Source organism: Ruditapes philippinarum, unplaced genomic scaffold (genome assembly GCF_026571515.1).
Source record: "Ruditapes philippinarum isolate M1 unplaced genomic scaffold, ASM2657151v2 ctg4820_1_1_1_1, whole genome shotgun sequence".
Lineage (NCBI taxonomy): Eukaryota > Metazoa > Mollusca > Bivalvia > Venerida > Veneridae > Ruditapes > Ruditapes philippinarum.
The window spans coordinates 119,770-136,533 of NW_026854378.1; the positions used below are offsets into that span (position 1 = coordinate 119,770).

The 16,764-nt window shown below is 32.2% G+C and overlaps 1 pseudogene; it reads left to right on the forward strand.

Moving 5' to 3' along the window:
• Positions 1–3,756: 3,756 nt before the first annotated feature.
• On the forward strand, positions 3,757–11,373 carry LOC132740009 (uncharacterized; annotated as a pseudogene).
• The last annotated feature ends 5,391 nt before the right edge of the window (positions 11,374–16,764 follow it).

A 16,764-nucleotide genomic window follows, 5' to 3' on the forward strand; every position in this document is an offset into this window, starting at 1 on the left:
TCGTTCCAGGTCCGATGATGGTTTTTAAAATGTGTTTGTTGTCATAAAAGATACATATGGTTAAGATGTTAGAATCTCAACAATAGTAAATAAAAAAAATTTTGAAGATAATTTTGATATTATCGACAGTTCTTCTTCGTCCTGAGATAATTGTTTGGTTAACACTATCACCTTACGTTTTCCTTATAAAAGTTCAACAAAACCCTATATATCCTTTAATCCAGAAAGAATTGTTAAAGGATTACAGCAAACCTGTAAATTATTCGACAAACGAACTAAGAATGAGGTTTAAAGGAATAACCAAGCGGTACCAATAAACATCGCTATTTTCTTTAACAGAATGATGTAAGAAGACTTCATGATGGTGCACGTGACACGGAGGAGTACAGTGTAATTGGCATGAAACAATTGTCCGTACTTACCATTGACATACACGGAAATTGTCTTAACTATTCACTTATGAATACACCTCCATATAAAATGAGCACTCAACATGAGTTTCATCTTTTGAATTAGTCGTACCCTTCACATTGCATCGATATACTTTATAATTATGTAAAAAAAAAGCCAAGATGTTAGAGTAAGTTATGGATTTATGTATTATTTTGAAGGCGCTAAAATTTATAACCTAGCAAATTGTTTTCGAATATGAATTAAAAGGAAAACAACCCATAAACATATCTAATAGTATAGGTAGCAGATCGATGAGCTTTTTATTGAACATTTTCCCGTCACCATACCAGCAAATATATCTGTGTCAACCTTTTTTTATATCGGACCAATATCTATTCAATATTGACATTAGTCCAACATCGGTCCAATTTATCTATTTTTGACTGAATTGTAATAAAACATGGTAATGTCTTTAACTATATTAGATAAAAATATCAGAGAATTTTTCCGAATGTAAACGCGTTAAATCATTGGACGGATGGTTATCGTAGATTGTACAAAAACGCTCGATACAGCCGGGCTATATTGGGGCAAAATTTAACACCGAAAAGTTTTAATATTGGTTAATTTCTTTAACCCTTTACTGCATAGGGATTCTGTGAAAAAATAGATGTTTTCATGTAACAGCCTCCTGTTACAAGTTCAAACTGCATTAAAACTAAAAATATATATATATATATATATAATAAAATAAAAAAATTGCCGAAATACTGATCAAACTTGGCACAAATGTTGACTTGACCATAGCCTTTTTAATGGCATGCTCAATCTTAAATTTGCTGCTACAATGGTAATGGGGGTTATATCAAAAACGTTGGTTACACGTTTGGTTCAGAACAACCTGAGGCCAATTTTAGCCTCACACAAGTCCAAACTGTCATTTGCGATGAGGGGCAGAAGTCTCCCTTTACTACCACCACAGCAAAAGGGGGCGCACCATGCTCAGGCACACCCTTGATGTATCATTTTGGTGGAGCGAAAAAGTGATCAAACACTTTTAAACAACATTTCCCAAACGGAAACAAGTGATTGAGTCAAATATAAGGCAGTTTTGCACCATTTGAGGCCTCAAAAAGGGGTGGTTAGGGTGAAAAGACGTCATTATTGTTTTTTTTTTATTATTTTTGCAGAATCATTCTTCAGGTTCTGATCCGCCTTCATACCTTTAAACTTCTTGCCAATGGATCATTTTTATGTTAACATCCCCTTTCGGTTTCTTTAACAGTTTGTTTACTTAGGTATATGGCAACAAAATTATATATGAATATCGTTAAACATTTGAAAGAGTTTTAATAATAAATGTAACACAAACTTTATAAAACAATAAAAATAACTATTTAAACATAATCAACATTATAACAGAGATACATTCTTCTCAAATACTCGTAATCAGACAAATTTATACTTGTATAAAATCCTTTTTTTTCGTATGTCATCTTTTACGACCTTCTGCTGATACAGAATGACAAAGAATTATCTTGTTTGTCTGTCTGAAAGAAATTCAATTAATTACCAGGTTCTTTCAAACACAAAGTAATATTTTTTTCAATGGTTTATTATCGATGACTTCTATCAGACCTTTTCTCACATTTGATTGGTACAAAAGTTATTGACCCGACATTTAGGAAGTTTTTAAAATAAGTCAATCGGGTTTGATACGATGCAATGCTACGTTGGGGCTAATCATTTTATCAGTATTTTTTTTATCAAAAGACTTACATCTTTTGAAATAGCATACGGCTGTAAATAGAAAATAAGTGTTGGGTAAATAATATAAAGCATATGTCAAATATGGCCTTTATCAAACAAGGAACTGTACGGTTTATAGCATCAGGGTATGAGGATTACTCAAAAAGTCGTCAGAGAATATATTCTTAAACTATTTCTTCATATATATATGTAGATGTATGGTCATGTTAGACTCAACCTGATGCTACATTTTAGCTTCATTTTTGCATATTAATTTAAACATATAATTAAGTTAATGGTTATGAACATTGCTAAAAGACATTCGATTGCAATGTAGGTTTAATGTATATTCTAAGAACGTTTGGTTGATTTGTTAATTATTATTAACGTATAATTATACAATTTTATGGCAAAAAAATGAAAGAAGTGATATTTTAACGTTGGTTCTGTATAACCGGTTAAGTTCTGTGCTGCCGGTTAAATATAAACAAAATATTTATTTATCTAGTTTTCAAAATACACACACAATATTGTTCCTTTGAAACTAAACAAAACACGAAAAAAAGAAAAACTATTATTTCACAGTCATAGGCTTTATAAGCTGTAGCATCAAACCACATTTCATAGGCACCATAAAATAAATTGATAACCATATTGGATGATATATAATGGTTGCATTTGATAACTGACTAAAACTGTTAAATTAGTCACATTATTTATGCCTGTGAAAATATAACAGTGTAGGAATACATTGCGTGCCGTTATTATACCATACCGTTTAACGACGGCTAATAATGCATGATATGATGATAATAATAATAATAATAAACAAAAACAAAAGACAGCATGGGTTTGTGGCGAAAGTTACGACAAAGTTTTCAAAAAAAAAAAAAAACACACACACACATTTTGAACAGCCCATTATTTTTATACCTATTTCCGCGTTTAAAAAACAAATCTAGTGGCTACCTATATTTCTGCAGGTATAAAAATACGAAATCGGCTTTCTTTGACATTGCTGTAGCAACTCTTTCCATGTCTATATATTAACAATTTAAAAGGCAGAAAAATAACTTCGACTTTAATTATTAAGTTATAAAAGAATGTTTGTTTCAAATGCTTGCTTGTTTATACTTTTATTTACTTCTTATACAAAGGCTTCACATTTTCGTGGCGGGACTATCAGTTGGAGCGCAACCGGAAAACCAAATGAGGTATTACCCTTACACAATTTCACTTTTAAATAAATGTTTGCTCAGTATAAACATTGGACAAACTGTAAAACAATGGTTTCAATTAAAAAATCTTTGTTTTGTCATAATTATATTCTTGTTTTTGTAAGTAAACGCTAAATATTCTTTACAGCATCCACATCGATTTATTTGTATTAAAAAGTTTACAATTTAACGAACTTAGGATTTTTCATAAAGGTATAATTCAATCTGATTCGTTGCATATTATTAAAAGGTTAAAATAGCAGTAAAGATACATGTTTATTAAGAATATAATTATTTATTTACATTCATTTCAAGGTTGAATTTACTTTCAAACTTGTTGGGTACTCGGTATGGGGCCGGGATGTAACGAAACTATGATCGGAAAGTACGTTAATAAATGGGCAATTCCTCAGCGTGGTACTGTTCAAGGGTATGTTTCTTTCTTTTTTTCTGTTGTTTTATTTGTTGTTTTGTTGGTGGTATCTTTTCTATTCAATCTATGTTAGCTTTTTTTGTATAGTATTTAAAGACCTCTGCAACAAAACTTTCTTTGCACTAACAAATAAACATAATGATTGCCGATTACATTAGGAATAATAAAATGAAAGAAAAAATCATTATCTTGTCACTTACCAATGTTAAGTTGAATTTTTTGTTTTGTTTTAAACATTAGTGTATTTATATGTACTGTAAATGAAATAAAGGTTAACTCGTATTGAAAATTTAAGCACTCAATCATAACTAAAGGTTACGTATTTTAAATGATCGCAAAATGACACAGTTTACATTTTTTGTTAGTCAATAAGTTGCACATTACTGCTATCAAGTAAGATAAACTACTTTTAAATCAAAGGCAACGTTAATGTTAAATGTTTGACGATAGAGTTTAGTTTTTTGTACAAATAGGGATGTGGACCAACAAATGTTTGGTTATCGAGTGTTAACTATATTTGTACGGCAGCAAGCACGGCACAGAACTGGGAGCAAGGAGAAAACAGCTTTAAATATACCTTTCCAGACCAAGGACCCTTCACTGTCGAGTAATGTCTTTAATTAGTTCCGCCCATTGTTTTCTCTTTTAGGGCACACGCTTTTTATTACTTGGGGACCATACGCCGCTTTTCATGGAATGGCACGGAAGTGTCACATTGAAGGTTCCATGAAAACCGCCGTATGAACACATCTGCGGATGTTTCTTAATTCAAAATTTTACTATTTCACCTTTAAATGTTGAATTCTGCTTAAGCCGGTGCGAGGGGGCGTGGACGGTAACTTGCACTGTCCAGTACCGTCCATGAACAGGCTCAATCAAACCGAGCCTGCAACATTTTCAATTTTGCCGTGTTGGGCTTTCTTTAGGGATTCTGTATTTATCTTTTTTAAGGTTTTCATCAATGAACATCGGGGTTTAATATTTCATCACTTGAATAAATGATTTCTGTTTTCATTGCAAGAAACGCTGATATAAATGAAATATGTCACTGGATCAACTTTTAAGTTTAAACAATAATTCTTAATCAATCAAAAGTTAATATATTAATTATCGACTGTTTATGATTACGTAACCCAAATTTTTGTATGTAATAATTCAAGAAACCTGAAAAAAAAACAGAAGATTTTTATGTTGACAAATAGTTATGTAATAACATAGGTACATCTTAAGATGTAGATAATTTAACTGAGTGATCTAAAGGTTTGATTTCCTATAAACTTTTTTTTTTCAACAGATTCACCGCGCGGGCTTGGATTTCCCTTGACTTTGGTGCTGGTGGATCTTGAATATTTCTACAGTTGTGGACCTTCGACCTCGGAATGACACGGGACGACCAAATATGAGTCCTGTTGCGTCAGCAAAACCAATTTTTACAGGCAAAATCTCTAATACTTATTATTAAACATCGACTTAAAATGTTTTGGCGTTTTGGTAACTTTTTATTCTAAGTAAACATTTTCTATCTAGAATACAGTAATCTCAAGTGTGTCCAGTAATTTCAGCCTTTATTACTCTTTGAAGAGCCGATATGGATACTAAATCGGTGTCTTAAAATTATCATTTGCTTTTATCGAAATTTGATTTTAAAACAGCTGAAAGCTATTATACCTGTATGTTCACAATTTATTTAATTAGTATGAAAGTACGGCTGTACAAATACGATACAGTTACCAGTGATGGATCAAGAATGGTGACAAAGTCACATGCAGATGGTCAAAGGGCGAAGAATGTGCCTCCGTTTGTAACTCTTTACCGTATGCCATGATTGATCCCGTAAGTTTTATTTCTGTACATTTCACCATGTCATCTCTAACTGACAGCACTTAATACTTTACATTTATATATGGCAAAAAAACGTTTGTTTAAAAGTGGCTTACATCCTTGGAGTTTGACCCATATGACTGATTATTTTGAATACGTCAAGTGGGAGATACTGTCATTAAAATGGTATAGCAAACAAATAATTGTATTCTGTTCCAGAAAACGAGGCTAGTTATGATACCGGTATCTTTTAATTTTAGAAAAAATCAGAATAATATAACATACCTATAGTGGTCTAATCACTGTTTTCTATAATCTTAATATCATCTGTTCTATTTCTACCCAACATTGCAGGACACGTGTTCTTTAACAGTTTCGGCAAAACACACGAGAAATGGTTGGTACGCAGTTGCAATCACAATAGAAGATTCTCCTAGACAAGCTTTGTCAGTCAATGATTCAGTTTTGACGGAAGATGACGTTATATCAAGTGTTCCTATGCAGGTATTACGCTATTTGATGTACATTTTTTTAATGAATTTGAAATTTTCAAAGTGAAAGTAAGTTGTGAGCCGGACTTTGTATTTTTTTATTTGTTTATTGAATCCTTAAATTAGTAAGGCAATTAGCACATATTTACGTAGTACTTGTGTGTTCTGTAATACTAAACTAAACTTCAATCAGAAAATTACATCACCTTGTTTACACATTTTAGTTCTTAATTAACACTCCGGACATACCATCAAGATCATGTTCTGATAAACCTGTTTTTGTGACGCCAACACCTCCAGAGGACCAACTGTATATTCTAACGCCTGGTGAAAAGCTATCAATAAGTTTCTATGCGACATCAAAGGGCGCAAAGTTAGTAAGCAAGTAGCAAATTTGTATGAAAACCCTCATTATATGTCAGTTTTTATTTGATCTGTATTACCAATTTAACGATTTTTCATGTGTGGAAACTCTACATATATTAGAACATAAGACACGGAATGTACAATGCAAAATAATTTCTAGACACTTTAATCAATATAACCAGAGCATACTAACATTCATTAAATATTTACAGTCATACTGTTGAATTATGTTTCTGCATGTGTTTTATATGCATGTTTTTTTTCTCGTTTTAAAAATAGAATTACATCGTTCGCGCTTACAGCGCCACCTGGCGTAAGAAAATCGTTTATTCAGTCTGTTCCCGGACGCCCAAATGTTTACAAAATAGTGGTTACGTGGATACCAAAACAGGAAAATAAAGGACAACATGCTCTTTGTGTTGAGGCCACTGATTCTTTTGGGTATGTATATCTTAGACTATCGAATACAATAACAAATGTTTATAACTACAAAAATAACATCAAATAAATCCAGAATACTTTTATTAAATCACATGAAATCCGTCGACAAACTTAGCCAATATGCGAAAAACTTCCTTTTCAGTTCCATTTGTTTGACATTGAATTACATTTTTCTTAAACTGAGACATATTATTTTCGCAATATCCGAAACAATATAGTTTGATATATTACCAAAAGGATTTAAATCCGATAAAATATTATAAATGACTGTGCAATCACCGTATTCTCTGAGCTTTCTTTAAATCCTTTTATCTAAATAACGATATTTCAAAAGTACCTGGATTATTTGAAAGGAATTCATGTGGACTAAGCTTGTCACATTAATTTATATATCTCTTTATTTAAGGATAAGCAGTGACTCGCATTGTTTGAAAGTTGTTGCATGGGGTAAGCTCATCGCATTATTATCTATCAGGAAGTCCTTATGAATATTTTTAAATTTTGATGCACTTGAAGAAACAAACTGACTTGTTTTTAATCGCATATCTACAATAACACTGTTATCTTCCATTTAAAGTGACATTATGCTCATAATTTGTTGTCGGGTTGAATTGATTTAGATATTTATTCAAAAGTTTGCCCTTTTTATTGGAGATTGACAAATAATTGATAAAAAAAAGAAATGTTTAAAGATATACTATGCTTAAATTTGATTTTAGAAAATATTTATGACTGATACACAGTATCTTTGTAAATATAGAATAAGCATGTTTTGGCTTCAATATACACAATGTAAATATGTTGTGTTTAAACAGTACGCAGTATAGATGGTCACAATATGAATATACATTGTCATTAAAGAAAATGGCAGTTTGTTTAAAGGAAAGACCAGATTTACTTGACCTGTAATAGCTTCTCATGTGCAGTTTATACATATTTTGTTATTCAAATTAGACATATTCAGTACGACTTTTATTGATTTCAATTAATTTCTGTGACAAAACTATTTTACTCAAGGATGAGCATTGTATATCTGTAAGATTACAACAAAAAAGACTGCCCGACTGTTTTTATAAACTGAGAGTAACTGATCATTTATGAAGGCTTTGTATAGAAATACGTAAGTTATTGAATATTCTTTACATTTATAAAGTAGAATGTCAAACTAAAAAACAATGTGGCAAAATGTAAACTTATTTTAAGTTTTATCTGTACTCTCAACATTTAGAAACGCTTGGATGGGCATAGTGTCTCTTTAAACATTACAGTATATCATAATTTAGTCTTATAGATCTTTCCCTCACAATTTCCGAATGAAAAAAATATAACCATGACAAAATATGAGTATTGTATTCTTAAACATGTATTTATTTTCATATATCTAATTTTACAAAACGTGTTCTCGAAATTTAGATTATAAAGTATTATAATCCAGACAAATTCGAAGCATCATAATATCTTTTTCCTTCGAAGATATTGATCCATGTAAAGGCAGCCCCTGTCAAAATGGAGGCAATTGTACTAGAACGGGATTTACTGATAATTTTGTATGTACCTGTGTCCCTGGATACACGGACTTACTTTGTCAAACAGGTAAGGTTTGAAAGATGATATGGTATTTACATACTTCAATAAAACAGCATTTGAATGACAAATAGATGATTTTTGGAGAAATATATGATCTATAATTACTTATTACAATATTTTGCGAATCAAATTCGTACGTGAATGATTAAACAATAAAACAAAAGTGTACGTCGCATGTTGAACTCTGACTGATATTTTAGCTTTAGAATTTCTGAAAAGCTCATACTATTTTTAAAGAAGTATGCATTTAATCAAATATGTGTTGATACAAGCGAATGAGACGTAACACATGTGTGCTTTTGGAGGCATAATTTTATCTATAAGTACCTTAACTAATATTATATAAAGTATCTATATGTTTCAAAGCAAATGTCCTTTCAACACAGCCAGACACATAGCATATTCTCAGTATTGTAACAATAAAATACACAAATGTATAACTATATGTCTGTCCAAAATTTAAGCATTGTTCTTGTCATTTTCAACAGATATTAATGAATGTGCTAGTGACCCGTGTCTGAATAATGGCACGTGTTTCGACCTGATCAACGAATTCTTCTGTGGCTGTGTTAAAGGTTTTACAGGAATGCAGTGCGAAACCGGTAAACATTTGACTTTTTGTCGCAATAAAGTTTTCATTACAAATAATATTCATGTCTTTGTCTGTGCTTCTGGAATGTTTGTGTTTGTTATATCCTGATGATTAAAGTTAATGTATTAAAGACGATCCGAAAGTGATCTGAACTTGCTAGTACTCTATGGACCTTTAAGAAACTATATAAATATGTTTACGTTGTTATGTTATCATGTCACGATAATAGCGAATTATAATTGAATTCAAGCAATATCTCACAGACGTCTGGCATCACATACTAAACGTTTGCTTTTTAAAAGTACCGTGTTATTAATAGTCATTTCATTCTTTGTGTAAGTAAGATAGAGAATTTTGATCAATTTTTCAATTATGTTCTTATAATAAACTTTTGTATTTCAAGATATCAATGAGTGTTCCAACACGAGTTGTTTAAACGGTGGTACATGCGAGGATCTCATTGGGAAAGGTGTCTGTCATTGCTTGCCAAGCTTTACAGGAAAATTATGCCAGACAGGTTACCTTATTACTATATTCATTAAAATTCCGAATCATCACATTGTTTTTAAGTCAAAACATTTAGTAAGCAAATGTTGCTTAATAGAGGGAAAAATGACACATTTTTTCTATCAATTAAGATGGAGAAATACCAGGATTCTATGTGTTTTTATTGTTCTTCCGCTATAATGTCCGACATATCATCTATAATATTTACTTTCTTCAATAAATGGCAATGGCAATGGCAAATAATGTAAAGTTTTTTTTACATCACATCTTGTGCAATGCTTTGTTGTACATATATAAATAAAAAGAAGTCCTCCGCCGAGATACAAATGCCTAAAACATATTATTTGTAAAATCGTACATAGGCCAGTGTCAACTACAGCAGCAAAGTATGCACGAGATATTAAGTACTATGCTAAGAAATATATTTTAAACCAGCTCTCGAGCAATTCTTAATCAGATTTCAATAGTTATATGTGAAAATTATAATGTTAAATTTTCTTTTTGCAGGGATAGATTTCTGCAAATCCCTACCTTGCCTTAACGGTGGGGCATGCTTCAGTAATTTAACAGGTTATACATGTTCTTGTGTGGATGATTGGCATGGAACAAATTGTGCTTTTAGAGACGAGCCAGCCAATAATACTAGCATAATGTTAATGGTAAATATGTTTTATTTTTATTTTGCATGATTGCACTTTAAACTGGTATTACAACCACTATTAACATACATTAATAAAATTTTACATTTCATAATGATTTCAGCTCGCTTAAATTTCCGTATATTTCAGGCAAATGAACATATGCATTACTCAGACTGCAAATGTCTCTTTGGAAATGAACGCCGACAAATATGCTACCCATACAATAAAGGGAAGGGGGTTGGCTTTGGCATTCTTGGAGTGGTCTTAGGTATTTCAACAAGCGTGCTGTTATACATTCTCTTTGAGGGAGTGTTTGCAAAAGGTTTGACCTGCCTTCAAGATGTATATAACAAAACACCGGCACGACCAAAACTGAATACGTCAGCCTATCCAGATATATTCAACCGCTACAACGACAAGTGTAAATCAAATGAAGCTGTGAATGATTGTAAGTTTGAAGAGAAGAACTGTGGCCATATTACTAACACATTTCTGTCACGGGGAACATACCACAGTCGTCACTGCTGGGCATGTAGGGATAAAATAGAACAGGCCAACAATCCCGCCCCAACTCACGAATTTCTTAAGAAATATTCTGGTCTGAAAAGGATACTTAACAAGGAATGAATTATATAACATTGTTATGTTTAAAATCTATACCAGGTTTCATGATTGTACTTTTTTCACTTTTCTAATGTACTTAGTGTTATTGACTTTATTGACTTCTTATTGTTCACAACAATATAAAGCTTCTTCATTCAGCTGCTTCCCGATTGTAAAGAGTGATTAGCAATCGAATTAGTTTTCTTTATCCTTTAATCCTTGATAATAATTATGTAATATGTGGCTTGTTCACTTTCTAGATACCTTCGCAAACAATATTTATATTGTCGTTGTACTCGTTTCAATTGCATAATCTCTTTCTAATCATTACGTCGTATTATTTCGTAATCGCCAACACATGTAGTATACTTCATATACACGCAATGCGTTTTCATTTGACATTGAATAAATTGAAAATATACGAATTGATAAATACTGTTTTAGGCTAGTATACTGAATTAAAACAATGTAAGATATACTCATGCTGCAAACAGATAATGTTGGGTATCAGAAATAAAGAATATTAAAAGATGGTTTTGTTACTTTTATAGCATAGTTGCTTGTTGGAAGATTTATATTCATTTGAATAAGAAAATATAAATCGAATTGAAGAATGTAACCATGCGATAAAGAAGGGAGCCGTTGTTGCAGCATTGCAACATGTATGAATATTTATTTTATACGCTAATATGTTCAGAAAAAGAGTAATCAAATTCACCATTCCCCTCAAAAATGTTTATAAACATTTATTGGAAATAAGTGTGATAAAAGATGAGTTTGATATCTACAAATGATTTTCATCAGGTTATTGAAAAATGCTTTGATGCGGATTAATAACATTAAATCGTATTATGTTAATATTGTTATACAATGTATTTTATAAAGTGTCAAGGTTTCAAAGTTTATCCATTTATATAGTAGCATTCCATTAGGCTGAAAAATAATCTGGAGACTCATAGCATTTACAGAACATTTACCTAAAACAGAATCTTGCAAACACAACATGACACCTAAATACTATTAAGTGAATGTCAATGGGAAGAGGTAATATATAAATTTGAATTGCAAAATAAATACATGGATAGCAGTACACATACAGGACTTTATATCAATCAGGGATGTTATATTTCCGATCCTTAAAGATCGTTCAGTACGACATTATTGTTGTGTCTGTGGTATTTTAGTTCTTTCTATTCGGCATCTTTCTTGTTGGGTGGTTCTAATATTCCTCACTTGAATCACTGTTGAATCTCCCTTAGGATATGTGGCCTGCTTTTTAAATTTGTCTTTTGACGTCCTTTCTGTGATATGCACGCTTCATAACCTCAGCTCCCCTTTCAAGATTCCATTTTTATAGTTCCGCCCATTGTTTTCTCGTTTAGAGCACACGCATTCTTCTACTTTGGGACCATATGCCGCTTTTCATGGATTGGCACTAACGTGTCACATTGAAGTTTCCATGATAATCGCCATATGAACATATCTGCGGATGTTTCAAAATTCCAAATTATACCATTTCATGTTAAATGTTGAATTCTGCTTCAGCCAGTGCTAGGGGGCGTGGACTGTAGTTTGCACTTGAAAGTACCGTCCATGAACAGGCTCAATCAAACGGAGCCTGCAACAATTTCAATTTTGCCATGTTGGGCTTTCTTTAGGGATTCTTATTTCTCTCTATTTTATATTTCTCCAAACAGGTATTTATCATGTTTATTTGTTTTCAAGTTCGTTAAAATAAAGTCTGAATGAGAAAAACATGGTCAAAGTCGCAGAAAAAAATAATGTTAGCAATACTATTCGCTCCTGTATATCGATCGAAGCGCGGGAAACACACACGCCAGACCTTTAACTGCGACGCAAACGTGGTATCTAGCATTAGGTTACCAACGTGGTGTTACATTTACATTAACTATTTTTTTCAAAGCAATTATATTTGAATAGAAGGCAATACCATAGAGAACAAAACGAAATTATAATAACACACGTAGTTTACCTCCAACAATGTCAAACATCGTTATTCACGAGGTTCGGTGATTCTTCAGGATATACAAAGTCTTAAAACCAATCAAAATTCGAGTTTAATTGCATTTTATTGATGATATAATGATATTAAAAACTACATCTATAGCTTATTTTCATCAAGAATGACACTGGACCACAATCTGACTATCATTATAAATAATATCGGTTTTGCGCAATTGAAATATTATTATATTGCATAGTGGGTAAAGAAATAAGTTCCTTTTAGGGGCTTCCAGAATTTTCGTGGATGAACTTTTTTTGGTTGTGCCGGGGTTTAACTTCACATGCCCAATATTGTCTGTGCTTATGGCCAGTTGTGTGATGACCTGTTCATTTGGATTTCGTCTCCTCGATCATTGGAATGACTTAAACATCAGGAACGTCTATGACGTTTTCTTCAACCTTGTAGTTTCTTGTACATCTTTCTTCTGTTTCCCTTTTCCACGCAGCAACACAGCAGGTCCTTACTGAGATTATACTCAAATAATGCATATAGCCTTATTACTTTTAGTATTCGAAGAAAAGTTCCTAAAGTACCGTATCCATTTCTGGCTCCGGTGTCGAATTAAGAGCACAATTCTTGCCTAGCACGACGAATTACAGTCACAATCTGAGTTATGCATCCGTTTATCATCCTACAAAATACAAATCATGTAATAGTTAATAATCAAAGAAAATGAAAACGGTGCCATATCAAAACGTTATTAATTTTAATTTAGATCACGGTAAATGATTCAATATATGTTTATTCTCTAACAGTATGGACAATGACATTGTTAATTGGATCGTCGATTCTATTTGTAGATCTTTGTGCGATTTTATGTGACGTTATTGTATAATAAGGAAAATGTGCAGTTTCCAGAAACATTCACCATCTTTTTTTTCCGGCATTATATGGTGACAGGGTACAGCCATTTAAAATTTAAAACCCGCGAGAAGTTGCATCGTTTTATCATAAAATGTCGCGAGCAACTTACTAATCCGCGATATTTTCTACCAAAATCATACAAAATTTCGCGGGGAACGTATTAACAACGATATTTTCCACCAGTTATTGGTCACAGCAAGGAACATTTCGACTTCAGTGGCCGGTAGCGACCATGGTTTGCCAAAACAATTTATCCCTCGTTTATCTTTAAAAAGTCGAGGAACAGAAAGAAATCAGCGACATTGTGTTGTAGAATTCTACAAAAAGTGGAGTGGAAGAAAATGAGGCCGCGACATGTTGTTTCTCAACAACGACATTTTCATAAAAACTTTATGTAGGAAATCCGAGACCATTTAGCCGTAACATTTTGCGCAGATATATTTCCAGTCGACGATGAATGCACACTCGACTCTTTGCGAGGAAAAATATCGCAAATTACAATGGCCGCAATAGGCTACCTGAAGTAGGCATATGTTTGCGTGGCTTAATTTTGTTATGGTCATTGGGTTTACTTTTATATGTTTCTACATGATCATTTTAGTGTTTTACTTATTTAACCTTTCGTAACCATGACAACTGTTAGAATTTCACTTGGCGGGGATTCATTTATTTACACTTTCTCGTTTATAGGAACATGGTGGGGCTAAGAGCGAGGTTTAATGCACCATTAACCGGTTTAAACTCCCCAGCAGTCATTATTATGCTGCTGACCGTTCCAAGGTGGCGCCCCTCTGTGTTCCTCAGATGTATGTCTATGTTGTTTCATACTGTTTTGGTGACACTTTTGCTTGTGTCCCTTGTTGTTTTCTTGTCTACGGTAAGTATGTTCGCCATTACCCCTAGTTTTTATTTCTTTGATTAACCCCTCCCCCCTCCCCCGGTCTCCTGTCCCCTTCTTCTTTGACTTTGTGGGCCAATTATTCAATCATTTATTTGTTTTCTTTGAATTCCTAATCAGTTACAAATTATTTATCATTTAGTGATTAACCTATCCGTGCTCTGTCTTTGCCCTGTCCTGTTTTTGTTTGGGATCCGCCTGGGCTCATTGCCACTGGTTCTTGTTGCTGGGTCATATAGGCGTTGCGTTCATTGAACGCCACCTTTACTTGTTGATCTTGTTTATCATATTTTAATCTACTATGTAGACAAAAAATATCGCGGTTTCATTCGTAAAACTCGACTTTTTAATTTACGACTGAAGTATGAAAGAAAGACTAGAGAGTTTCCTTAAGTCGCGATCTATTATACAATTTCGACATGAAATCTCGCGGATTTAAAGGTTGCTGTCGACATTTTTTAAACTGACGGTTAAATGTTTGCGGCTTTAAAATGGACGCTATTGGCCACCATAGCAGTATGTTATTAATTTCATTTTGACAATCATATATCTATACTCAACTTAAACAGCGAAAGACAAGCTTCTAGTGTATAATTCATATAACTTAGACAATTTATTGAAATATTACATTTACTAGTGTATTTTAAAGTATTTATAACAGTGATAAATGCTAACTATCATTGCAAAAGTACGTTGTCTATATCTCCATCAATGTATAAAGGCAAAATTGATACATATCAAGAAACGTGAATTCTGCTATTAGCTTTTCCTGCTTTACGTAACTTATATCTTTAACTGCAGAAATGTAGACATACTATAGATTACTATAGATTACAGTTTTATCAACAAAAAGAAATTCCCCTAAAAAAAAGGCAGGAAGTAAAGATATAAGGTAAATGAATATTGATAAATGTTTACAAGGTTAGTAATGACAAGTATCTTAATTAAACGTTTACAAACGGTTTGTTAAAAACATAATAAAATGTGTTAGATCAAAGGTTACATTTCTTGAAGCTTTTTTTCCACACAATTGACGTAGTTGGTTTTTCCCTATGCGATAAGCTTATTTATTCTGATATTATGCTATTTTAAGTAGTGATTTTATTTTTATCAGTATCCAATCAATACACTTGAATATTTTGAACAAGAAATAAGTGTTAAAAATACCATTAACATGTTGTACATATGTCTAATCAGAACTTTGCCGACTATCAAAAAGATTACGTAAAAAGGAAAAGTCAAAAAGTAATTGTATAATTTTTATAGTTATCTTCATACTCAGAACCTTTGCTTTCAGTCGTATTTCGATTTTATATCAATGCATCACTTTAAAATGGCTTAATGCACAACTAAAATAAAAGCAAAATGTGAATGTTCCTTAAGCAAATATTTTAACCAAGATAAGTCATGTTATTAAATACAAAGATATTCATAAAAATAAGCGGAATTAAATATTTCGTAACAAACCGTTTCATTTCGATATTAAGCTAAATTTATCAATCTTTTGTAATTTGACCTCCAAATGAATTACAACAATTTTACAGAAAATTTATGGTTAGTCCAGTATATCTCAAGGCATTTAGATATAAGTCTAATTATTAATTGATTAGCGGTATGTGTTAATTCATTCGATGTTTACTTTATATAATAACATAATAATTGTTCAAATAAAGAAATTATGGTTTCTTTTTATGAATATAGTTGTTTATAGGGGATAAAACCAGACCTTCAAAAATTGTTAAAAAGTGACACAATGTGATATATATCTACGGAAAATGGGAACTACTAAGAATCAGGTGCTCATTACTTTAAATCTAGTATAGATAGTATGTGACAATTATGTTTCTACATACACTTTTTTAATAATTTATGCCATTTCCTGTCACAGGCTTTGCATTTTTGTCAAAATGTCAATCACAATGGCACATTTAAAAGAGTTATTGGACATTTTTTATCATAGAAAATAAGTTCTTTTTATGAAAATTATTTATGTTTTTAGCTCGACTTTTTTTTTTTGAAAAAAAAAGTAGAGGTATTGTTATAGTCAGGTCGGCGTTGCCGTTGCCGTTGCCGTTGCCGTCTCCGTTGCCGTTGCCGTTGCCGTCCGAAAACTTGTACCTGGATCATAACATTTT